This window comes from Pan troglodytes, chromosome 7, assembly GCF_028858775.2.
Source record: "Pan troglodytes isolate AG18354 chromosome 7, NHGRI_mPanTro3-v2.0_pri, whole genome shotgun sequence".
Lineage (NCBI taxonomy): Eukaryota > Metazoa > Chordata > Mammalia > Primates > Hominidae > Pan > Pan troglodytes.
In genome coordinates this window covers 151,203,856-151,230,413 of record NC_072405.2, presented here as the reverse complement: position 1 = coordinate 151,230,413, position 26,558 = coordinate 151,203,856, and the positions used below count along the sequence as shown (strand labels likewise).

The 26,558-nt window shown below is 39.0% G+C and overlaps 1 protein-coding gene across 43 annotated transcripts in view; it reads left to right on the top strand.

The window, feature by feature from the left end:
* PTK2 (protein tyrosine kinase 2) overlaps window positions 1–26,558 on the top strand; it is a 343,777-nt gene that overhangs the window by 51,149 nt on the left and 266,070 nt on the right. For 28 of the 43 annotated variants that reach the window (XM_054657502.2, XM_054657500.2, XM_054657501.2 and 25 more), the window contains one exon: window positions 24,304–24,392. The exons of the other annotated variants lie outside the window; for them this stretch is intronic. The gene's annotated coding sequence lies outside the window, so the exon portion shown is untranslated. The remainder of the gene's footprint in view (window positions 1–24,303; window positions 24,393–26,558) is intronic. 43 annotated transcript variants of the gene reach the window in all.

The following is a 26,558-nucleotide window of genomic DNA, read 5'->3' as shown; positions in this document are numbered from 1 at the left end:
CTGCAAAGCCCCAAAGAGGGTGTCATAGCCCTGGCTCGGGGATTCTCCTCTGCTCGTTGCTCACAACATGGCAAGCAGGAGGCCGTGTTTCAGTCCTGTTTGTGTTATAGCTCTTTCAGTCCCTCCATTCGGCAGGTCTCGAGTTCTTATCCGGTGTCCAGGAAGAATGAGGTACATGGACAACTGGAGGATGAGCAAGGTGGAGAGGGGCTTCATTGAGCAGCAGAACAGCTCTCAGGAGACCCAAAGTGGGTAGCTCCTTTCCACAGGCAGGTCATCCCAATGAGTGTCCAGGTCTCAGCAGAGAGGAGACCTGCAGTGGGTAGCTCCTTTCCACAGGCAGGTTGTCCTGGTGAGTTGAAGAGACCCAAAGTGGGTAGCTCCTTCCTGCAGCTGGTAGTCCTAACATCTCTCTGAGTCTGGGGTTTTTATGGGCTCAGAAGGGAGGAAGTGCGTACTGATTGGGCCATGGGCAGGCCCGGAAAAAGCACCGTAAGTTCTCACTCCAGGCCGTAGACTCCACCTGTAACTGGTGGCCTGGCTCCCAGGCTTCAAGGCTGTCCCTGGCTTGAAGGTGGAATTTCATGGGGGACCTGCCCCTTTCTATCCAGGAGCCTTTCTGCCTTCTCCCACCATCAACAAGCCATCCATGGCACCTAGGCTGTTGATGACGAGGTGTGCCTGCAGGCCCACACTGAGCCACCCTCAGCTCCCCCTTGGCCTCCCTCCCGTGCTTGTCAGTGCCCAAAGTCTGGAGTGGGCCAGGGCGGCAGGGGGCTGGTGTGTCAGCGCTGCCTCGAGCATGTGCATACTCGGCCAGGTTGTGACAGACTCAGGCTCAGCCACAACTTTGCTCTGCCCTGGAGTGGGCTGGGGAGAGGCCAGGAGCAGGGGGGCTTCCCGGACCCCTAAGAACGCAGGGATGCCCAGCTCCGGAGCCGAGGCTAGGAGGCTGCAGCTGTACCTGGGAATGTGGGGCTCCTGCCCCGCCAACTCAGTAGGGGGTTGGGATTTCCACCTGTTCCCACCTCCTGCCAGCCCCACTGCAGCCTGTGTCTTGGCAGCAGCCCCTCCAGACTGGCTTCCACTGCTATCAGTACTGTAGACTGGAAGCCTCATTGAGAATATAAACAGTTGATTAACATGTTTTGTATATGTATTATATACTGTATTTTTACAACAGAGTAAACTAGAGAAAAAATATTAAGATCATAAGAAATATTAAGAAATATAGAAATATTAAGAAATATTAAGAAAATATACTTATTAAATGGAAGTGGATCTTCATAAACATCTTCATTCTCATTGTCTTCATGTTGAGTAGGCTGAGGAGGAGGAGAAGGAGGAAGAGGGGTTGGTCTTGCTGTCTCGGGTGGCAAAAGTGGAAGGGGAGGCAGGAGAGGCAGGCACACTCAGTATAACTATTATTGAAAAAAAAATCCCCCTATACGTGGACCTGTACCATTCAAATCCATGTTGTTCAAGGGTCAACTGTACTTTAAATCATCTCTAGATTGCTTATAATGCCGAATACAATGTAAATCCTTTGCAAATAGTTGTTATACTGTATTATTTGGGGGATAATGACAAGAAAAGCATCAGTACCTGCTCGGTATAGATGCAGTCATTCATTTTTTTCCTCAAATATTTTAGATCCATGGTTGGTTGAATCTGGATGTGGAACCCGCTGCCGTGGATGGCTGACTGTATTGTATGTTAAACTTTATCATTTGTGACTTCTCTGTTTTAAATGACCTGTTGATTTTCTGATTTGGGATATAAAGGTTTAGCTTATTTATGTTATTCCCCATATCTCTTCCTGCATTACTTATTGTTAAATAGTTGATATGTGTATTTTTCTTTTAGAAGTCTTCTGTTGTAATTTTACCAATATCTTTCCTTTGCTTGGGTTATTGATTCATGTCAATATCTTGATTCCTTTTAAGATAAAGATAGTATTACCCTAAATATTGACCCTTCCCCCCAGTTCCAGCATGTCTCCCTGTTCTGCCTCATATTTTATGTTTTTGTTATTTCTTTTATGTTGGGATTTTTACATTTGTATTTTATCTGCAACTACAAGTGTTCTGGGGACTGCTCATGGGTTGAACTCTAAAACTAGTTTATTATTTTTAATTTTAAGTTTTCTTGAGCTTTCCCAGCTTAGCTTTCTTTCAAGGCCAGTTTTTCTCTTTGTTTTCTCTGGTATTTATTTCTTTTCCATGAAGGTGGTATTCCCTGTATGTCTGATGATCCTTTATTGTCTGTAAGTGTATAGGGAAGCAGGACTAGCTACTTTTCGGAGTTAGATTTAGCCCCTGGTAGGAATTCAGAACTGAAGTACTTTGCTTCAGCATGCTTTTAGTCTGTGGGCCCCTAAATAACAAAATAAAGGAGAGTTTTACTGTAAGGTTGTTAACACCTATACCAGAAACCTTTGCTTTATTTTCTAGAGAAATAGCCCCTTGGGATTTTTTAAAAATTATTATTATTATTATTTTTTGTCCGAGGGTAAATGCTGAGTTAGCCTGGGCACAACTAGTCAGTTAAACCCTGTTTTCACCCCTGGCTATTAACATCAGCCCTCCCCAATACCTCATGGCCAGGCCCAAAGCCTCATCAAGATTCACTTGAGTTTTGTCTCTGTTTTACACATCACTGTGCGTGTAGCTCCTCTTTAATAGCTAGATATTTGTTGAATTCTCATCTTTTGGTGGCTCTTCCCTTCCTCTTATTTACCTTTAAAAAAAAAAAAAACTTGCATACTTCAGTTTCATTGAAGTCTTCACAGGAATAAAACTCATTACTCTACCATCTTGAAGTTGAAACCACTGAGGATTTTAGGAGATGGGGTGGCATGTTGATCTGTAGGGTGAGGATTTTAAGTGGTGGAGTGATATGTTGGTTTGCTGTGTGGCTAGTTTTAGAGTTAGATGAGCTCGAGTTCAGACTTTGGTGCTGCCACTTTTAGCTGTGGAACTTTGGTCAAAACATTTTATTTTTCTTATCCTCAGTTTCCTCATTTATTGAACAAATATTTATTGAGACATTGTTTGTAGCATGATGATGTGGGGACAGTTGAGGTAGTTCTTTTATAATGCCTTCTGTGTTTCTCTAAAGTAGGATTTGAAGTCATCTCCTAAGAATGAGTGGAAAAAGCAATGCTGGGGTTGGAGATTTGATGATAGTGGAGGAGGTTTGAAATAGGGATAGTGAGGAGAGAGCCAAGCAGGGGTGGAGAAGGCTTGCCTAGGAGTGTTGTGGTTCAACTGAGATTGGTGACAGTTAAATTAGAATGTACCAATTTTTTTAGTTAATGATGTTTTGTCTGGTGCTGGCTCTCAGCAGTCCAGGTGTAGTCTGGTATAAGTTGTCCTAATATTTGTATTGAATCATGAAATGGACTTTTTTCCAGGCTTGTTTATTGGAAGGACAGTGGGAGTTAGTAATATTGGTCAAAGATTGGTTTGAACTATGACTTTACAATTCAGGAAATGTTTGTTGAACTTTCACTAAGTGCTTGGCATGGTTCTAATTGCTTTAGATAGATGTATCAGTAGACCAAACAGAGTCTGTATAGTGTAGGGAAGCAGATAATAAAAAAATAATAAGCAAATGAGTACATTATGTAATGTACTGGAAGGTGGGACGTGGGATGAGAAAAAAGTAATGCCATAGTATGAGTGAATTTGAGGTCTAAATAGGGTAGTCATAATAAGCCTCACTGCAAAAGTGAGATTTGAGCTAAATACAAAGGAGATGGGTGTATTCATGCAGGAAACCACAGGCTCCTGTCCGGTCTTCCATCTGCTTCCCAGAAGCAACGGAAATAATCTGTTTTAGGTGTTGATTTTAGCTTTTACATTCTTGTTTCCTAATAGTATTTGTATACTAGTCATTGCTCCATCAATTTTAGAAAAAGTTATATACTGAACTCCTATCATGGTAGGTAGGGATTTTCTCTCTCTTACGTGGTCTTTCCTCTCCCCCATCTTCCTTGTGTAGTTCTAGAACAGTTTTTGTTTAGATCCGTATTTTCGTTTTTAATTATTTTGACTTTTAAACATAACTCAGTATTGAGCCAATTGAAGTAATATGGTTGCATTTCTTGTTCAGCTTTGTTTTTCTTGTTTTCTTGGACTGAAAATTGCAGTTGTCCCTCTTGTTTGCTTAATATTCTTAGGTCTGGCTAAGGTTTCCTACTCTGACAGCTCTGTAAGTAGGGCCTCTCAATTAGTTTCCATGCAGTCAAGTGTATTCATTTTGTCTTCACCCCCTAGACACACCTCTCCTGGAGCTTTCCTTCTCCTTTTCCCTGCTTCAGTCTAGAGAGGTTGCTCTCTAGACCTGCTGTAAATGGTACCAGGGTGGAGAAACCTGTGGTACTAGCAAAAATAAGGTGAGAACAGGTAAGACAGGTGAGTAGAAAATACTGATTGAAAAAACTGATGGGAAGGACAGAGGAGGAATGGAGATGATGTCTTCTTGGGGAATTGTGTTAAGGAGAAACTAGACTTGAGGAAGAGCATTCTAGGTAGTGAAAATGGTGCCAGAAAAAGCATGGAGATGGAAGTGATCTTTTATTTTTTGGTGACTTGAAAAGCCTGTGTTGTGTTACCTTCTTAGATTATATGTATATTAACTTATTGACTTTGCCCTGAAGAGCTTTTAAAAAAGTTTAAATGGGAATTGTGACAATCAGGCCCTGAGGAGCTTTAAAAAAGTTTAAATGGGAATTGTGACAATCAGAATGTTAAACATTGATATATTTTTTGTTTTGTTTTTTTTGAGAAATAAAGGTCTCATTTTGTCACCCAGGCTGTAGTACAGTGAGTGGCATGTTCATAGCTTACTGTAACCTTAAACTCCTGGGTTCAAATGATCCTCCTGCCTCAACCTCCCAAGTAGCTGAGACCACAGGTGCACACCACTGTGCCTGGCTAATTTTTAAAATTTTTTGTGGAGGAAGGCTCTCACTATGCTGCCCAGGCTAATCTCAAACTCCTGGGCTCAAGTGATCCTCCTGCCTTGGCATCCCAGAGTGCTGGGATTACAGGCATGAGCCATAGTGTCCAGCCTTGATGGTAAATTATTAATGTCCTAAAACCTGAACATAGGATATATCAGGAACACTTGAATTCAAGTGATAACCTTAAACTGTTGATTTTATGTATTGATTTACGGAAAAATCTTTATACATTGGTTACAAAAACTTAATAATCTTGGCATCTAACTATCCAAGCCAATTCATCAGTGCAGGAATGAGTGCTGTAGTACCACTTCAGTTTTCAGGCAAGAACAAGATGAACGACAACAGGAAATTTAAGAAGCTGCTCCGTGTTTGGCCAAATTGGAGAGAGGGCAAGCAGGGAAGTTGGAAAAATGTCATTGAGGCATGTAAGCACAACTTTCGTCTATATGGCGTAGCTATATAGAGAAAATTAAGCCAACAATAATGAGATACTGAAAAACCAAGAGATGAGTTCCTTTCTAAAAGAAGCATTGCTCAGTTTGAAATGCTGAAGCAAAATGCTAAGAAATAAGGTTCACAAGTGGTCTTCATGATTGCAAACTCTAGAGTATTTTTTGTGTAAATGCATGGGACTTCTCATGGATGGTCAGGCCGCTATGTTCAGTGGGTGCGCTGTACACAAATATTACTTGCCGGCTGAAGCTTTGACTTTTTACTCAGTTTTGTGAAGAGCACATCCTTCTGGTCTTTATTTGCACTGTGATTCAGGAGTCGCGGCTGAAGGAAATAGTCATAAATCGTAATCGCTGTCATGTGTCAGTCATTGTGTTAATTCAAATCTTAATTCTTTACAGCAGCTCAGTAAGGTTTTGATTACTATTCTCATTTTACAGATGAGAAACTGGGCTTAGAGAAGTTAAGAAGACAGTCCAAGATTCCTCGTGGCAGTATCAAGTTCTCCATTTCCTTACAGTAAAGCTTAGCCCTTAAGGTTAACCACAGTGCACAATTGGGAGTCATACATTTAACAGAGAGAAGAATAGTGCCACCTACTGAATTGCCAGTGACCCTTTCCCCTCTAGTATTGTACTTCCTTTTAAAATGTATCAGTCGTGTTAAAATGCAGTATTTCTGCAAAGCCTTGCAAATTTCTTAATCATCTGTGTTGCTGGCTTATACTGAGGGAAGAGTGTAGTTTCATAAAATACTCATAAAAACAGGGAAAATTTTGATTTCCTGATTCTGAAAGTGGGCAGGCAACTTTGCATAGGATCTTACCTTCAGAGAAAGGAAGAGACGGGGATGAGTGTTTTTTCTTTCAATCCGTCTTTGCATATCATAGTGTTGTGAGTTGGGGTGGCAAGTAGGCAGTTTAGATTTTTACCCAGTACTCATGAATTCCAAATGGTTTAACAAAATATACAAACACTTCAGCATTTTTTCTTTGATAAACTGTCTGATTAAAAAGGATAGGTGTCTCAATAAAAATTTCAATGAAAAAGTGGCCAAAAGATTTGGACAGACATTTCATCCATTTCATATGAATGAGAGTAAGCACACAAAAAGATGTTCCACATTAGTAGTTGTTAGGAAATGTAAATTACAACCACACGAGATATCATTGCAACCCTATTAGAATGGCTGATGTTAAAAACCAAAAAGAAGGTGACAGTGCCACATGACAAGAATGTGAGACAGTTAGTACTCTCCTGCTTTGCTGGTGGAAGTGCAAAATGTTATGATTGCTAAAGAAATCAGTTTGGCACTTTCTTATGAAGTTGAACATAGACTTGTCACCCAACCCAGCAGTCCTACTTCTAAATATTTACTCAAGAGAAATGAAAACATTTTCTTACAATGACCTCTATGTGAACATTTATAGCAGCTTTATTCGTAATCACTGGAGACAGCTCAAATATCCATCAGTTGGTAAATGGATAAACAGATTTTGGTACACCTATACAATGGAATCCTATACAGCAATAAAAAGGAACTAACTGCTGACGCACCTAACAAAAATGGGCAGATCTTCAAAGCAGTCTAAGTGAAAACACTAAACTCCATATAACTGTGATTTCATTTATATAACATTTTGGTAAGTCAAATCTGTAAGAACAGAAATAGAATCAGTGGTTGCCTGGGGTGGAAGAGAGAATTGAGTACAAAAGAGCATGGGGGCACTTCTTGGGGTGATGGAAATAGTCTGTATCTTCAGCGTGGTGGTGGTTACACAGACCCACTTGTATTAGGCTGTTCTTGCGTTGGTATAAAGAAATACCCAAGACTGGGTAATTTGTAAAGAAAAGAGGTTTAATCGGCTCACTGTTCTGCGGGCTGTACAGGAAACATGGCACCGGCTTCCAGGGAGGCGTCGGAGAGCTTTTACTCATGATGGAAGGTGAAGTGGGAGCAGATGCGTCACATGGCAAGAGAGAACAAGAGAGAGAGTGGGAGGTGCCATACACTTTTAAACAACCAGATCTCACATGAACTCGCTTGTCACCAAGGGAATGGCACTAAGCCATTCATGAGGAATACGCCCCCATGATCCAAACACCTCCTACCAGGCTGCACTTCCAACACTGGGGACTACATTTCAACATGAGATTTGGCTGGGAAACAGATCCAGTCCTTATCACCATCCACCTGATGTTTTTATTGTGCACGTTATGCCTCAAGAAATAAAACTTTAAAGAGAAGAAGTGACTTATATGCAAACATATTATCCATATACTCTTGCACACATATATGCACACACACACACACACGCACGCACTCATTAGAGCTCAAATTTTCTTTCCAGCTGGATCAACATTTATTTGTCTGGATTAGGTACCACCAAAGTTGAAGTGAAGTAGATTTCAGTGTAGACACTGCTTTTGAAAACAGTCTTGAAGTCCTTGATTCATTTATGTAATCTGATTTATTTGTGGCCTAAAGGCTTTATATTTGTCTTTGTATAATGAGATTGTATATTATAAAGGTCATATAATTAGCAGAAATAAAAGATGTTTAAAAGTTATTTTAGTATTTGTTGCTCAAGTTCTTGTAGCTCTGGAGAAAAATAGTTTTATCAGCGTTATAAATAAAAATACTATTTCTTAGATTGATGAAACTGCAGTCTTCAGCTCCATCTTTTAGTTAATAGTTAATGAGCTATAATGGTAGGGTACATTTATGTTTTAAACTGCTAGAATTAAGAATGTACATAGTAAGTCTAGGTGCAGAGGTTCATGCCTGTAATCCCAACCCTTTGGGAGGCTGAGGTGGGAGGATTGCTTGAGCCCAGGAGTTTGAACAACATGGCAACACCTCATCTCTACAAAAAATTTTAAAATTAGCCATGTGTGGTGGCACGTGCCTGTGGTCCCAGCTACTCGGGAGGCTGAGGTGGGAGAATTGCTTGAGCCTGGGGGTGGTCAAGCTGCAGTGAGCTATGTTCACCCCACTGCACTGCAGCCTGGACAACAGAGCAAGTCCCTCTCTCAATAAAACAAACAAACAAACAAACAAAAAGTTAGCTGGGCGTGGTGGTGCGTGCCTGTAGTCCCAGGTACTTGGGAGACTGAGGTGGGAGGATCGCCTGAGCCTGAGGGGTCGAGGCTGCATTGAGCTGAGATCATGCCACTGCATCCCAGCGTAGGTGACAAAAGTGAGACCCTGTCTCCAAAAAAAAAAATAGAGTTGCTCATTACTACTTTGTGGTACTTGTTGATGTCCTGTGGAGCAGCCATTTAGCATTTTCCCCCCAATAAACTCTTGGTTAAAAAGCCACAACAGTGAGTAGGAGTGGAATCAAAGTAGAAAGTTGTATGTTCTAATTTTCATTTAAAAATCAGTTTATTTTAAATGATGAGCTCATCATTTTATGATCTTCAGGATATACTATAATGTGTGGCACTAATAGAATCAGTGATAGAATGAGGTGCATTACAGTAGGGCTTCCTAAGTTGCTTTTTGTTTATTTAATGCATATGCTCTTCTGTGTCTTGAGACACTGTCTCCAGCAGATGAGACCTGTTTATTACAGCCTCTGCAGAGTACTATTTGTGTGTTGATCACACAGTAAATATCTAATGGTAGCGTCTTTGACATTTGGTGTTTGGGAACAGGAGGGAGATTGCTGATTGTTCTGCTTTTTATATTTTATTGTCTCACTCCATCCCTGTATTTTTCTCTGGGAATGTCTTCATTAACTTAACCCTGGTTTTGAAGGCTTAAAAGTGTGCTGGTACGCTTTTTAGAATTGGTGACAGTTCCGGTTGGTGTAGCCCAGGTGGCAGTCATTCGTGGTTCACTTGTCATTGCATGAACTTGGGATAGCTGTTCATATTGTGTTCATTTCAGTTGAATTTATGTGTGTGATTGTTGTATTACACATGTTGAATTTATTTTTTTTTTATTAAAAAAATTTTTTTTGAGATGGAGTTTCGCTCTTGTCACCCAGGCTGGAATGCAATGGTGTGGTCTCAGCTCACTGCAACCACTGCCTCCTGGGTTCAAGCAATTCTCCTGCCTCAGCCTCCCAAGTAGCGCAGGTACTCACCACCATGCCCGGCTAATTTTTGTATTTTTAGTAGAGACAGGGTTTTACCATGTTGTCCAGGCTGGTCTTGAACTCCTGATCTCAGGTGATCTGCCTGCCTCGGCCTCCCAAAGTGCTGGGATTACAGGCGTGAGCCACTGTGCCCAGCCATGTTCATATTAAAAAAAAATTTTATTTTAAGCCTACAGCACCCAGTATTTTCAGGCAGCCTCCCAATCCCAATACTATTAACCAGGCCCCACGCTGCTTAGCTTTTGAGATTGGATGGCATGGCTGTAGACCATGGTCATATTTTGGCAAGTAATGTCCCTTATAGCAGTTCTTTCCCTTGATACAGAATCCTGTCTGGAATCACTTGTAATATATAGTCATGACTCTTTAGTCTTTTTTTTTTTTTTTTTTTTTTTTGAGACAGAGTCTCGCTTTGTCACCCAGACTGGAGTGCAGTGGCACTGTCTCATCTCACTGCAAGCTCCGTTTCCCGGGTTCAGGCCTGCCTGAGTCTCTCAAGTGGCGCCATCCACACCCGGCCAATTTTTTTGTTTCACTATTTTGGCCAGGCTGGTCTCGAACTCCTGGCCTCAGGTGATCCACCCGCCTCGGCCTCCCAAATGCAAAGTAGCGTTTCTTTCCTGGTGTACAGGATGTTGTGTTTTTCATCATGAACATAACTGTTAATCCCAAGTTCTTCAAGCAAAAGTCTGTATTTATTACTTGCCCATCCTATCAGGGATATGTTAGGATATGTCAATACGAACAGTAAGTGTAGCTGGAGCTAGTGATGAGTGAATGTGAATCAAGAAAAGTAAGTGGATTTATTCTTTCATTCGACACAGTTGAGTGCCTTCCGTGGGCCAGGCCCCGTGCTCTACTCTGTTCTTCTGTTCATTTTTCTCCACTCATCTTTCAGATGATTCCTTGGTGATTTGGAGTTGTTTTTGGCACTTTGCCTAGATTTTGATGTAAATTTTAGTAACTCAGTCTCTCCCTTTTAAAAGGTATCTTTCTTTCTTAATTTGTGACATCGAGATTATCACTAATAAATAGTTAATGCCAGAGCAGGACAAATATCAAAATAATTTTTCATTGTATAAACCTTTTACGAAATGATTTACCATAAAGTGAATAAATGTGTACATACTACCTAGTTTTTATCTCCTAGTGACAACAGCTTTGAAATAAAAAAAATCCTGGTAGAATAATGGTGTTTGGGTATATGTATGACATAGGTGACCTAGAATGAGGGACTAGATGTGACTTCTAGGCCACATGGCCAGAATGGTATGTAATATTTGACTGGGGAACATTTGTGCAACCCCAAATGATAATTTTATTCTGGGCCTGTAGGGTTGATGAAGGCTACCTGTTGGATTTGTGTGGAAACTGGATCCTAAATCTATCATCTTTTGATGGACTAGGGGCAGATGAGACTTGATCATTGTTAGAGCTGAACTTGCAGTATATAGAGCTGAACTTGTATAGTACACATATCAATAGCAGTGATAGATTTGGGAAAACTTTGATCACTTATGTATGCTTGTCATTAATTTTTTTGCAATTTCTTGAATGAAAAATTTTGAGTTAGTAAACATTTAAAAATAAAATGTATAGTTTTTTCGAATCTGGCTTTAAATGTTTAGAATAAGTCTCTGGATTTAAAGGTTAGGATATACTTTTATTCATTAGATGATAAAGTTTATTGTGTATACATCTGGAAGATTGTTCAGACTGTTGAAGAAGATGTATCCTTTGTTTGCCCCCAGCCCTTTCCTTTTCTTCCCCAACCCTACTTTTATTCACGTAAGAAGATGGAAGAGGGGAGGAAAGCAGGGTGTGACTTTTTATGCAAAAATATTCTTTTTTCAAAAAAAAAATACTGAGAATGGGGTCTTACTGTATTGCCCAGTCTGGATTTGAACTCTTGGGCTCAAGCGATCCTCCTGCCTTAGCCTCCTGAGTAGTTGACATTACAGGCATGCACCACCACACCTAGGTAAAATATTTTGATTATGAAAACGAGTCAGTTTATAAGTGGATTTTATTGAGAAGAAGAGGATAACAAAGCTTGGTCAAATGTTTGCATGGCATTTGTACAGTAATCATGATGGCTGTTTTTATTTTAGGACATACTGTGGCTGCTGCCAGACATTTACCCAAGGGGTGGTGCAGAGTTGTTTCCTCAGCTGAAGCTCTTTGTTTTGTACCACTGAGCTGAGGCTGGAGTTGCCCCCAAAGCAGTGGCAGGGCAGTTCCCACAAGGGAGTGCTCCAGACTATCCTGAGATGGGGCTGGTTGGGATTCTAAAGAAAGAAGTACTAAACACCAGGGTGATCAGTCTAGAGCATTTATTGGGGAAACTTACAGAGGATTGCGACAATCCTTGTGACAGACAGCAAAAAGGAGTGGGGCGGTGTTCTCTCTAGGTATGTCTGCAGCAAGGGGATTAAGGTGTGGAGTTTTTATGAGAGTTTGAGGAATTTGTCTCAGGTCTAGGGCTAGTTTCTTTCAGTGTTTTGTGCAGCAACTTAGATACCTTTATCAATGCCTGGGAATGTTTAAGGCTCCATACTGAGTTCAAGCTTGCTAGGGAAAACCTGCACGTGGCTGGGTCACAGAGCGGTCAAAGCACTCTGGTATTTGGTCAGGACAGAATGAAAGCACAGGGAACAGGACAGCCCTACACTAGTGGACTTAGTGATGGACGCCTTCTATTTGCATCGTCTCTCTTTGCATGAGGGGAGACAAAGATACTCTCGATTTTGTACTGTGAATTGTGTTAGATGTGAAGAGGAGGTTGTGTTGTCTTCTTAGATAACTGTTAGAATAATGTAGAGATCAACTAAGTTTGAGGATACAAAAAGTGAGATTGTACTGAGTATATTGTTCAACAGAAGAAATAATTTTGGTCATGTTCTTTTTGTTTTATTTGTAAGAGGTGGGGTGTTGCTATGTTGCCTGGGCTGGACTCAAACTCCTGGACTCTGGTGATCCTCCTGCCTCAGCCTCCTAAGTAGCTGGGACTACAGACGTGCAGCCACTGCCACTATGTCCAACTGAATCATATTCTATATGGAAAGATTACATTGTAGTAAATATGTGTTGTACTTTTGTGGTCACAATAAAAATACGTAAATGTATTTGATGTATTTTGGGACTAGGAATATGCAGTTACATTAAACCCTGTATGTAGTAATGCCATTATTTTTGTTTTCTTTCCAATTTTTGTTAGATTAAATCAGATTTCTGTTTTTTTGTGTTTTTTTTATTTTTATTGTTTACTTAAAGATGGCATTTGATTTCCTTAAACTTGGGAGATACATACTAGCAAACGCCTATAGTCAAAGGTGGTTCCTGGGTAATTCAAGGGTGCCAATTAGAGTATACTTTAAGCCACCTGTAATTATGTCCAGGCTTTATATATACTTAGAGCATAAAAATAAACTTTCATTCTCTCATATTTAAGTCCATTTTATATAGACAAATTCATGGCATAACTTTATTTTCAGAAAAATCAGGTGGGGAAATACTTAAAACCACAGCTGAAGTAAATTATAATTTCCTCAGGAAGTAAGTATAAAAGTATGCAATAATGATTATAAAAAGAAAATTTAAATTCTTTAACATATTTTTTGCAGTTTCTTGCCCTCCATCACTTATTTTAAAAAATGGATGTTCTTAAAAATGTGCAAATTAGGTGTATATTTTAATGACACCTGTACTACAGGAGATCCATGTTTCTATATTACATTAATATAAATCTTATTTGTCTAGGATCAGAAATCAAATGCTTTTAGTTGTTGCCGTTAATCATCTTTACATCTGTTTTTGATGTTTAGCTTTCCTGTTTGTGAGTAAACTACTTTATTAGCTATTAAGATGCATGGAAAGGCCGTATCCCAAAAGAGCAGTAGTCATTATAATAGCTTTATGTAATTAACTGAAAGCAGTATTTTTCTCTAAAAGGTTATCATCTTAGAAAGTTAAAAAAAAAAGATGTTCTTTAGAATATCCTTTGTCCTATTGGACTGATGAGCTGCAGATAATGGTAATTTTTATATTTAAAACTATTGTGGGACTTAAGTTTAAAATTTTATGTAGTATTTCAAGTTGTAACTTTGCCATGCTTAAAAATCATAGCAACCAAAGTGTCTGATGTGATGTGAGCTGTGACACATTCGGAGATGGCCCTTTAATTTGCTGGTGGAGGTGTGAAGGTTAAGGAGGTCCAGTTTTTGAATTGGTTACAGATTGTTTCTGAGGTAGATCAAGATCTGATCTTTTTTTTTTTTAGGGCAACTAAAGATGCCCCTGAAACATAACAACAGCATTGGTCGGGTGCAGTGAGTCAGGAAGGCCCCCATATTTGCATCCCAGGTAGAAAATGGGCCTAACAAGTTGTTCTTTTTGCTTTTAGTTGAAGTGTCTTTTATTATAGTGGCCCCTCCTCCTGTGTTTTACCTTATACCTTGTTGTAGACTTCGTGAGCGCTCAATGCATTGCTGAGAATTTAGGATGACGTTGATTTATCTATACAGTACATGTTTGTCTTCTCTTGACCTCTTTAGGTGATGTAGATGTATAAAATTTACAGTGTTCATTGATCCTGCTTCTCGTTTTCCCACAATTGATTTTATTAGTTAAAAAGATTGAATTCACAAAACTAGAAGGTTCTGACCTACTTAATTTTTTTAATTTTAGAGACAGTTTTACTCTAGCTCAGGCTGGAGGGCAATAGCACTATCATAGCTCACTTGTAGCCAAGCAATCCTCCTGTCTCAGCCTCCTGAGTAGCCGGGACTACAGGTGCATGCCACCATGCCTGGCTGATTTTTAAAAATTTTCTTTTTGAAGAGATGGGGTTTCACTTCGTTGGCTAGGCTCTGATCTACTCTTAAAAGATGAGGACAGGCCGGGTGTGGTGGCTCCCACCTGTAATCCCAGCACTTTGGGAGGTCGAGGCCGTGGATCACAAGGTCAACACGGTGAAACCCTGTGTCTCCTAAAAATACAAAAAATTAGCCAGGCGTGGTGGCGGATGCCTGTAGTCCCAGCTACTCAGGAGGCTGAGGCAGGAGAGTGGCATGAACCCAGGAGGAGCTTGCAGTGAGCCGAGGCAATAGAGCGAGACTCTGTCTCAAAAAAAAAAAAAAAAAAAAAGATGAGGACATACTGAGCATTGAGATTACATGAACAGCACATTAGGAAAAAAACTTTCATTTTATTGGTTTCAAATAACAGAGTGAATCTCAGATAGAGGTCTTTGCAAGCCAGTTTGGCATTGGACTCAGCTTTGAAACCCTCCCCGTCTTCCCTTGTCTCTAGTATAGGATAACGCCATTTATATTCAGGCGAGGTACTAATAACTTTCTTCTGGGAGGACCTGTCTACAGTTGATGGGTGCTGAGGCCAGAGAACCATGGATACATCGCAGCCTAGGTGTTATTTATGCTCTCTAAGAATCTGTCAGGATAAGTCACTCTGAGGCATAGGTGCTTACCTCTGGACCTGGGGTGCTTGCCTTCGGTGAATTGTAATCCTGATTCTTGATTCCTTCTTGAGTTGTTGATATGAATCATTTTTTCTTTTCCACAGTAGCTCCTGCTATAATATGCTCTGGGGCCCTGGGACATTTCATGGGTGTAAAGTAGCTTTTTTCCTTCTGTTTGATTCTATCGTTTATGGACAGTTTGTCTAACAGATATAAAATAAACATTTATATGTTGTTGAAAAGTTGTTCCTATCTCCCCCTTTCTTTAATGCTCTCATAGTTCTAATTAGCTATACACATTTAACAATTGTGATAATACTTTTAACTTCTGATTGACAACTTACTTAAGATCATGTGTCACTTGTTAATGTTGTAATTGCAGTGCTGATTCAGACTTCAAAATGGACTTTTTTATGTCCTCCTTTTCTACATAAACACAGAGATGAGTAACAGGCTAATCTCTCTAACTCCATTTTGATATCTCTTTCTTTTCCCTACAGAAAAGAAAACATCTTGCTAGAGAGAGATCAATAGAGAGTTGTTTTCAGAAGTGAACTTTATATGCAGAAAATAGGAATAAGTCTATAACAACAGATGGTCAGAAAATTTCATCACTGTCATAGCAGAGGCTTAGCAGAATATAACTTGATAAACACTACTTGTTTAAAACTTTTGAGGCCGTTTAGCAGGAACATTGGGGAGGTGTTATTTCTCATGGGTGGTTTAGATCTCTTAGAGCGTTCTGGGCCATTGTGAGGTCTTGTGCATTTGTTCTGAGTCACATGGGAAGCCACTGGAGGATCTTGAGCAGAGGCGTGACGTAAATTTTAAGAAACTTGTTGGGATGGTTGTGTTCTAAAGTTAAGGAATCAAGGATGATGTCAAGGTATTTTCATTAGCAGCTAGGAGAATGGAGTTGCTAATTTCAAAAAAATTTTTATTTTTTTATTTTTTAGAGACAAAGTCTCCTTATGTTGCTCAGGATGCTAGAGTGCAGTGGCTATTCACAGGTGTGATCATGGTATGCTGACAGCCTCAGACTCCTGTCCTTAAGCTATCCTCCTGCCTCAGCCTCCTGAGTAGCTGGGACTACAGGCGCATGACACTGACCCCAATGCTATTTACTGATTTGGGGAAATCTGTTTCAGGATTAGGTTTTGAGGGGAAAGCCAAGGGTTTATTTTCAATTTCTTATAATTGTAAACAAGATTTTAGAGCAATGATTTATTAGATATATGATTTCTTTTCTGTAATGTTTATAGTTCCTTTAGGAATTTTAGTTATTTGTGTTTCTTTTTCTTTCTTGGTTGATCTTCTAGAACTTGTTGTTTCTGAATACCAACTGGTGGCTTTTATTTGTTAAAGGTATTTTTTTTTTGTCCTTTAGCTCTGTGTCATTTATTTTATATTTATCGGCTCCTTTTCCTTATCTTCCTCGTGTGTGGAACTTTAATCTTTGTCTTGTAAGACTTGAAAATCTCTACTCACTGCCTTTAGAGGCTTTGTGTCTTTTTTTTTTTAATTGACGTATAATTCTCCTATTATACAATGAGTACAATCACCACCATCAATTTTAGAAATTTCCATCACCCCAAAAGAAAACCCCATACCCACCAGCAGTCACTCTTTATTCTTTATCTTCAGCCCAAGGAAACCACTAATCTACTTTCTTACAGATTTGCCTATTCTGGACATTTTATATAAAAGGAATCAGGCTGTTTTGGTCTTTTGTGGCTTCTAACACTTGGCATAATGTTTTCAAGGTTCATCCATGTTGTAGCATGTATCAGTACTTCATTCCTTTTCATTGCAGAATAGTATTTGACAATAAATACACCTTTATACAGTAAGAATACTAACGCTCTAGGATTTAGCCTTCCAAAACCTTGCCTGATTTTTCTGTCTTCTGGCAGCAGTTTTCTGTGAATGCACAGCCTAGATTCTCCACCTGCTTCTTCTTCTCAGAATTGGTAAATACATACCAAAGGTAAAAGTAACTGCAAAAGATCAGCTGAACTTCTGTGGTTTTGAAGTTTTTTAGCCCCTCCTGTTCTTGCTGTCTTCAAACAGATGATTTTTATATTTTATGCAATTCTTCTGTTTTTTTCTAAAGGAAATGCTCTTCTATTGCCAGCTGTTGCATCTGTCTTGGATTTAGAAATCTCAAGTCTTTTTTTTTTTTCATTACCGTTGTTAGAGATCCTGGTTTTAAAAAGTCAGGGGGCCATGTGCAGTGGCTCACACCTATAATCCCAGCACTTTGGAAGGCTGAGGTGGTTAGATCATCGGAGGTCAGGAGTTCAAGACCAGCCTGGCCAACATGGCGAAACCCCATCTCTACTGAAAATACAAAATTAGCCGGGTGTGGTGGCACACACCTGTAATCCCAGCTACTTGGGAGGCTGAGGCAGGAGAATCACTTGAACCCAGGAGGCAGAGGTTCCAGTGAGCCGAGATTGCCCCACTGCACTCTAGCCTGGGCAACAGAGCAAGACTTCATCTCAAAAAAAAAAAGGGGAAGGAAGACTCTTAGTAAGCTAGCTGTATACAAACCCCCATCTCGTTTGTCTTCTGTTGTACCCTGATGAGGCAGTTGATTTTAGTCTCTGCTGCTGTTAGTCAGGATCCTTGGACAGAAAAAGAGTGAATGAATACATTATTTCTGCTGTACCATAGAAGATGCAAATGTCCATAATTTATTGATTTTGCTAACAAGTTTTTATATGGCATGCTTCCTTTAAAATTCAGACATTTTATGAATTCAAGAGTTTGCTGGTCCAGTGTAAAAATTACATTGTAATTATTTCAATTAAACTAGATATGGCTTTGACAGTTTTGCTTACTGTAGTTCTGGTCCCTGAAAAAAGAAATGGTGGCTCGCATCTGTAATCCCAGCACTTTGGGAGGCTGATGCGGGTGGATCACTGGAGGTCAGGAGTTCGAGACTGGCCTGGCCAAGATGGTGAAACCCCATCTCTACTAAAAAATACAAAAATAAACTGGGTGTGGTGGTGGGCACCTGTGATCCCAGCTACTTGGGAGGCTGAGACATGAGAATTGCTTGAACCTGGGAGGTGGTGGTTGCAGTGAGCCGAGATTGCACTACTGCACTCCAGCTTGGGCAACAGACTTTATCTCAAAAAAAGAAAAAAAAGAAATGTTAAATATCTTTATTCTTAGAGTGAAACTTTAAAAATTGAGTGATTATGTTTAACATGCATTGAGCAGAAACATTTCTAGTTTCACAAACCCCTGAGAGTCATGTGGTTGAGGAGAATGGGGTCAGTGGGGGAAAGAGTAGAATGTGGAAATGGATCTTTGGACAGTGCCAGCAGGACTAGGCTGAGGCATTTGTCTTGATATAATATCTAAAGAGTCACCAAAACCCTCAGTAATTAAGATAAACAATAATTAAATGCAGCTTTTTTTTTTTTTTTTTTTTTTTTGAGACTGGGTCTCTGTCGCCCAGGCTGGAGTGCAGTGGCCCAATCATGGCTCATTACAGCCTCCACCTTCTGGGCTCAAACAGCCCTCCCACCTCGGCCTCCCAGGCTGGGACTATAGGTGTGTGCCACCACAACCAGCTATTTTAAAATTTTTTTGTAGAGATGGGGTCTCACTATGTTGCCTAGGCTGGTCTCAAACTCCTGGGCTCAAGTGATCCTCCTGCCTTGGCCTCCCAAAGTGCTGGGTTTACAGGCATGAGTCATCACGTCTGGCCTACAGTATTTTTAAGAATCAAAAATTTATGCAAGAAAATCTGTAATGAACAATATACTTTTATTTTTATTTAAATTTTTTTTTTAAAACCACAAGGTCTTGTTCTGTCACCTAGGCTGATGTGCATTGGCACAATCATGGCTCATTGCAGCCTCAGCCTCCTCCGTCTCAAGCAATCCTCCCACCTCAGCCTCCTGAGCAGCTGGGACTACAGGCAGGCGCCACCATGCCCAGCTAATTGTTTTGTATTTTTTATAGAGTTGGGGTTTCATCTTGTTGCCTAGGCTGAAGATATATTTTAAAGTAAGTTTTAAGAAGGTATAGAAGAGTATGTAGAACACATTATATTGGTGTAATGCAAAAGAAACTGTGTTTGTATATGTGCATTCTTGTATATGCATGGAACACCTCCAGAAGGTTACACAAACAATTAGGAACAGTGATTCTATCTAGAGAGAATGTGATGGAAAGAAAATAGGGTGAAGGGGGGGTTAATGTTTATGGTTCATTGCATATCCATGTGAATTTTGTACCATGTATTTAATAATTTTCTTTTTCTTTTTCTTTTTTTTTTTTTTTTTGAGACAGAGTCTCGCTCTGCTGCGCAGGCTGGAGTGCAGTGGTGTGATCTTGGCTTACTGCAACCTTTGCCTTCTGGGTTCAAGCAATTGTGCCTCAGCCTCCTGAGTAGCTGGAGTTACAGGTGTATGCCACCACACCCTGCTAATTTTTGTATTTTTGGTAGAAATGGGGTTTCACCATGTTACTCAGGCTGGTCTTGAACTTCTGGCCTCAAGTGATCTGCCCACCTCAGCCTCTCAAAGTGCTGGGATTACAGATGTGAGTCACTGCTCCTGGCCTGTATTTTCTTTTTTTCCAATTAATCTTACAGCAAATATACCATGCAGGTGTATTTTCTGATCAAAAGAATAAATGTAAAAAGCAAATATTTTAAAGAAACAATATCCAGTAAAGTCCTCAGTACTTAGAAATGAAATACCTTTGTAAATAATACATGAGTCTAAAATCAAAAGAGAAATTAGAAAATGTTTCAAAATTAGAAAGTTATTTGAAACAGAATAGTAAAAATATAACATCAATCTTTATTATGCAGCTTGAAAGAGTACTTAAGAGGGAACTTTATAACTTTAAGTGCTTATATAACTGAAAGGAAAAAAGCATCAATTGTCTATGTTTTTACCTTAAGAAGCTACAAAAACCGAAAATAGTGAGAAGTAAAGAGAGATCAGGAGAGTGTGGCACATTGGAACATAGGACAGAAGATAAAGGAGTTTTAAAGTATCTATTTATCTTGAAATCCTTGCAATTTAGGACTGGGAGCTGCCTTATTTTTTTGTTATGTTTCTGTTTTTGTTGTTAATGAATATTTTCCAATGTCAGTGAAAAATTTTCAGACACAACATTTAAAAATAGTCATTCATTTTGGTGTTCCGAGGTTTATTTATTCATTCCCCTTCTATCAAACATGTAGGCTGTCAACAGTGTTTCAGTATTACAAATAAATGTATTATAAGCCTCAAACTGCCTTAAAACTTAGAGGAGATTTATTGGAGGTTTAGTAGACCAGTCTACCAGAAGTTAGACTTCTGGGTACTCAGATTTGTTTGCTTGTCTGTCAACTCCTTATGGGATAGGACTCTGTCCAATTATTTTGGGATCCCTACTGCTTAATTTATTGCCTATGCACAGAAGAGGCAGACAGTAATGATGCACTTACAGTGACATGGAGCCTTTGTTATGGGCGCTCTCAAAGCCCTTTATGCTTATAATGTTTAATTATCATAACTGAAAAATACATACCATTTTAAACTTTATTTAACTGACGAGAAACTAAGTTGTGGAGAGAAAGTTAAAAAAAAAAAGTGCCAGGGTCACATATCTAATACCATGTGGCAGAGTTTAAGTTTTAGGATACTTGAAATAAACTGAATGGACCTTTAAATTTAGGGTGATGGAAAAGATGATTTGGGCTTTGGAGTTGCATGCGGCTTTGACATTTTACTTTTACAGTCTAATTGTATCACAAGTCCTTACTTGTGTATGTGAGCCTCAGTTTTCTTTTTCTTGAAAATGATGATATTAGTAATTACCTCCAAGTTTATTAGGGGGGCACATTTTAAAACACACGCACATAAAGCCACCTTGTACAGGGCTGGAACAATATAAGCCCTTAGTCAGTGATTGGTTATTGTCTCTTTTTCCTGTCTCTTTCACTTTAGACTTGTTCTTAAACTCTCAAAGCTTCTCTCTTCATTTATAAAAGTAAACATAATTATATTTGCGGATTTGTTGTAAAATATAAATGAGATTTACTCTTTAAAAATGGTTTTAACATTTTTTAAGTTAAATGTGATAAAAATAAATTTTAAAAAATGTGAAATTTGACATTTACCAGTTTTTAAGTGTACTTACTGTTCCAATAGTATTAAGTATATTACATTTTTGTGAAACAGATCTCTAGAATTTTTTTCATCTTGAAACTATGAAGCTCTATGCCCATAAAGCAGCTTCTCTCCTTCCAGCCTCGTCCTCTGGAAACCACCATTCTACTACCTACTTCCATAAATTTGACTACATTAGATATGTTATATAAGTGTAATCATGTTATTTATTCTTTTGTGACTGGCTTATTTCACTTAGCATAATGTCCTCAAGGTTCAGCATGTGTTAGAATTTCTTTCCTTTTCAAGGCTGAATAATATTTCATTGAATTTATATACCACATGTTGTTTATTCATTTGTGGATGAACACCTGGGTTACTTCTACCTTTTGGCTATTGTGAATAATGCTGCTATGAATATGGGTGTTTGAATATCTCTTGCAGAACCTGATTTCAATTCCTTGGTTTATACCCAGAAGTGGGATTATTGAATCTTTATGGTGGTTCTAGTTTTAATATTTTTAGGACCACCCATGTTGTTTTCCATAGCAGTTGTACCATTTTACATTCCCACCAACAATACACAAGGGTTTCGATTTCTTCATATCCTTGCCAAACCTTATTTTCTATTTTTTAAAAAAGTAGCAGCTATTATAATGTGTGTTAGGTTGGTTTTAACATTTTTTAATGATACAAATTTTTAGATAGAATTAGGAAAGTGACTCCTGAAATTTCTTGGTAAGCTGGAATAACAACCATTCATGCCAGCATGACAAAACCAAAAGCATACGGGAGGGAAATTGACAAAAAAAGGCCAACTACTATGTAGCTCCGTTTGGAAAGAAGAAAAGCTGTCTTATTTATGTCTGTTGCTTGGAATATAGATATGATGAGGGATAGATCCACACTAGCTGCTACTGATATTATATATATATATATATATATATATATATATATATGTATACACACACACACATACATACATTTTTTTTTTTTTTTGAGATGGAGTTTTGCTCTTGTTGCCCAGGCTGGACAATCTCGGCTCATTGCAACCAGGTTCAAGCGATTCTCCTGCCTCAGCCTCCCAAGTAGCTGGGATTACAAGCATGTGCCACCACACGCCGCTAATTTTTTGTATTTAGTACAGATGGGGTTTTACCATGTTGGTCGGGGTGGTCTTGAACTCCTGATCTCAGGTCATCCACCTGCCTCGGCCTCCCAAAGTGTTGGGATTACAGGCGTGAGCCACCTCGCCTGGCCTGATACAGAGTATGGAGTCTGTAGTAATGGTTAGCTTTTTCAGGCCATCATGAGGGATAAATTTAAAATGTATATTGTTGATTTTTCACTTTTAGCTGAGAAATGCAGGTTGTAGAAGGGATTTACATTCACCACAAGGGGTCCTCCTGACACCATCAGACCCCCAGGCGAGTATTAATATGTCTGTGACTGCAAAGCCCAATTTCTGACAAGTAACCCAGAGCCTTTACAGCCTGATCAGTGGTTTTCTCTGTTTCAGTTAGCTTGGAAAGTTAACCTAACTTGGAAAGACACAATAGCTTGACACTGTTGCTATTTGTTAAATAAGGTGAGCAGTCAAACTGTGGATAAATTGCATTTATAGGGTAAAAAAAATTGATGGTGATGAAATAAGTTGCATGTGTGTATATACATTTTCCATAAAATAAAAGTTCTATGTTTGTTTTGGGCAATGTTAGCGTTAAGTAACTACTGGATTGCCTTTTGATGTTTGCATTATTATGGTCAGTATAAGCAATAAAAAAAACTCTGTTTTATGACATATATGGATAGATTGAACACTTTGAGCTTCTTCTGTCCTGTGTTGTCATGCTTCTACCACTGCATCTGAAAAACTAATGCAGCATCTTACAGATTTCAGGAGCCTTTAAGAAAAAAGCAATTACAGCAGTTAACCTCTCAGCAGTTTCTAAATCTGGAATTTAGCTTTGATCTCTGTATATATGTCAAAACAGAAATAAGAAATTATCATTAATTAGAGTCCATAAAAATACTACTTAGATTAATAAGGTCAGGGTTTTGTTGTCTTTGCCTTTTTAGATAATGAAATAGTTTTTATGCCATTAATTTTAGAGGTACTTGAGAATACACATTTTATTGTCTTATCCAATTGGCAGAAATATTAAATAAGATTTTCATGGTAAGAGTTGCATTTTCCCATCTATTTTTTGTATTTCACTGTTGCTTAATTTAGTGGTTATAGTTATTTTCTGGTGACTTTGATACATCTGTCAAGTACCAGCCACGTGTCTAGCAGGTAGTGTGATGACTTTTATCTGAATTCATATTGGGGCAGGATTACTGACACTAGAGGACTATCACATGAGCATCATGATTTGGTGAATTAGGGTGTTGCATGGGGATAAGAGCAGCTTATTTGTCCCATATTCTTTGCTGTGTTTCTTCTCTTCCTTTCTTTGTCCCATTGGTCCTCACTGTGATTCATTTACCCTTTGTAGGCCTGTTTCCAGACTCTTCTCTGGAAACCTTTGTAGCACCTGGAGGTAGGTGATACTATAGGTGGTGGTTTAACTGTGTCATCTGGCTGGTGTCCAAGTGCCTGATGCATATCCCAGCTCTGCACCTGACCAGTTAGTTTTAATATTAGGTATGTTACTTAATTTCTCTGTTCCTCAGTTTGTTCATGTGTCATACATGGATTGTAATATCATCTATGTTATTGGTTGTTAAAAGTATTAATTGAGAAAATAGATGTAAAGCACTGCAGCAAATTGGTGAAGTACATGGACTCTGTAGCCAGACTGCATGAGTTTGATTTCCAGCTTTGCAACTCAAAAGTTCTGCGACATTGTGAATTTAAGTTACCTGGCCTCTCTGTGCTTCGATTTCTTCATTTGTAAAATGGGGATAACAGTATCTACCCCATGGGTAGTTTGTTGTGATAGGTAGATGAGTCATCATTTTTAAAGTACTTGGAAGAAGGCTTGGCACAGAGTTAGCATTTACCTGGTATCATCATGTCAAAATTCTATTTTCATTATTATTAGCGTTGCTATTACGCTATTTCATGACTGGCAGGTAGTACTCAGTAAGTGATAGGTATTGTTACTGTCCTCATTTTGCTGATGAAGAAACTGAAGTTCAGGATTTTGAAATGATTTTCTTTGTCTCACAGGCAGAACTGGAGCTCCTTTGCATCTTCCAGTTACAAATTCAGTGCCTTCTGCAGTTTCCCCAGAGCTCCTCAAGAATAACGGAAGGGAGGTATAGTAATGGTTAAGAAACTTTGCAAAGAAAGTGAATAATGCCAGTACTGTCACCTTTTGGAACTTGTTGGTATTTCCTGTTGTCTGTCTGTCTTTGGAAGGTGATTAGATTTATTATGACTAATATTTCTTTGATTTTAACCAAGTCATAATTTTTGTGGATAGACTAAAATTTTTGAGAAATTGTTTTCGTGGTGGAAACAGCAAGACAAAATGACAGGAATGGTAATTAGTAATCTTACTGGAAATGAGCGCAGTATGAGATACCTGACATTCTAAAGTTAGGATATATTGTAATTATCAAGTGCTAATTGGAGGAACCATATTGTAAAACTGTCGAAGTTATTTAAATCTGTAACTCCCTGATTAATGCAAACATAAGAGTTGAAAGATGATATATTTAGAAGTATGCATGTATAATATGAATAATAATTTTTTTTACATTCCTCCTGTTGACTGGCATAAAAGCATTTATTAGTGCTTTACTTTGCCAAGTAGTGCTGCCTTGGTGTTTGGTATTCCTTAAGAGAGACAAAATTATGACAATTATATGAGAAATGTGAAAGTTAGGCTGGTATTTTGTGAACTGCTTTTGGTGACATTTACAAGTAGTACATTTCCTAATAGTTCATTCCCAGGGACCTTCTCATATATGGCCAGGGTTTTGTAGGTAAGTCAGATTGGACAAAATTGTACATCATATGAAGGGGTTTAGAGTTCTCTCTTATGCTTACTGATCTTGCTTATAACATTTTTTGCAACCCTAATGATTTTATCTAATCTCACACACTATTTTCATTTGTGCTCTATTAAAATTTGCAGTGAAAGTTTTAATAGTATCAGTACTAAAATTTTGTGATTTATTTTTTTATGTGGGGTGGGAAGAAGCAGTTTACATGATTTTCCTAGACTTTATGTCCATTTTTCTCTTCTCATATTCTTGAGAAAGGAAAGTTTTCATAATGTTTAGTTCACTTATTCATTCAATAAGTATGTACTAAGCCTTCATACTGTACTGAGATCTGGAAGTGAAGCAGTGCCCAGGATGGAGGCCAGCCATACTGTCACTGACGTCCAGCATATACATATACCTTCTCTGTGACCATAGCCTTGAAAAGAAAACAAATTCTCTTTGCCATCTTCTCATTACTTAGAGGTGATAGGAGGGTGGTGGAATATGGCCTACACGTCTTACCATTTTAGTAAGGCCCTGGAGACAATATGTACAGAACAGACAGAATTTCCTTCTGTCACGGAGCTTGCATTGTAGTGGGGGTAGCCAAACAATAAACTGAATGTTGAAGTAAATCATGAGGTGTTTTAGAAGGTATAAGTGCTGTGGGAATAAAATGAAGCAGGGAGAGCAGATGGGCCATACAGTTTCAGACAGGGTGGTCTGGATAGGCCTTGTTGAGTAGGCGACATTTGAGCATAGATGTGGCAGGGGAAAGGGAGCAAGCCATGTGGATAACGTGGGGGCAAGAGTGTCCCACATAGAGGGACAGGCAGTGCAGAGTCCCTGACGTGGGCAGGGAGTGGCAAGGAGGTCAGTGTGGTTGTGCCAAGGAAACTAGGGGATCCTTGGCGATAGAGGGGAGCCATATCACGCACGGCCTTGCAGACTGTGCTAAGTATGTAGGTGCTGAATCTGGGAAAGTTGGAGAACTGTTGATGAGTTTTAAGCAGAGGAGTAAAATTGTGTGATTGATGTTTTGGAAGGATCAGTGCACAACTCAGAAGGGTTGTGAATAGAGTGTAGGGCGGTGAGAGCTGGAGCAGAGAGACCAGGTAGGAGGCCTACGGCTGTAATCTAGGCAGCCTGGGCCGGGGTGAGGCCAGGAGATGTGGTGAGAAATACATGTATTCTGGTTATATCTGGAAGGTAAAGATAAGAGTTTACTTTTCAAGTAGGATTTACCAGAATTGCTTTAAAATATGCCAGTACTAAAAGAGGTTGGTGTAAAGGTCACAGAACTTTTAAATAAGTGGTTGGCTTTTATATTAGTATGTAGAATTCATAAATAAGGGAATATAGAGGACTGCTTACTCTTTTTCACTTATGTTGCCATTAACTGTAGTCTGTTTCTGTTCTTTTCAAGATGTCACTGGATTAGGAATTTAAAAGCATAGTTTGTCTTTAATATTTAGCAGGAAGAAAATAATA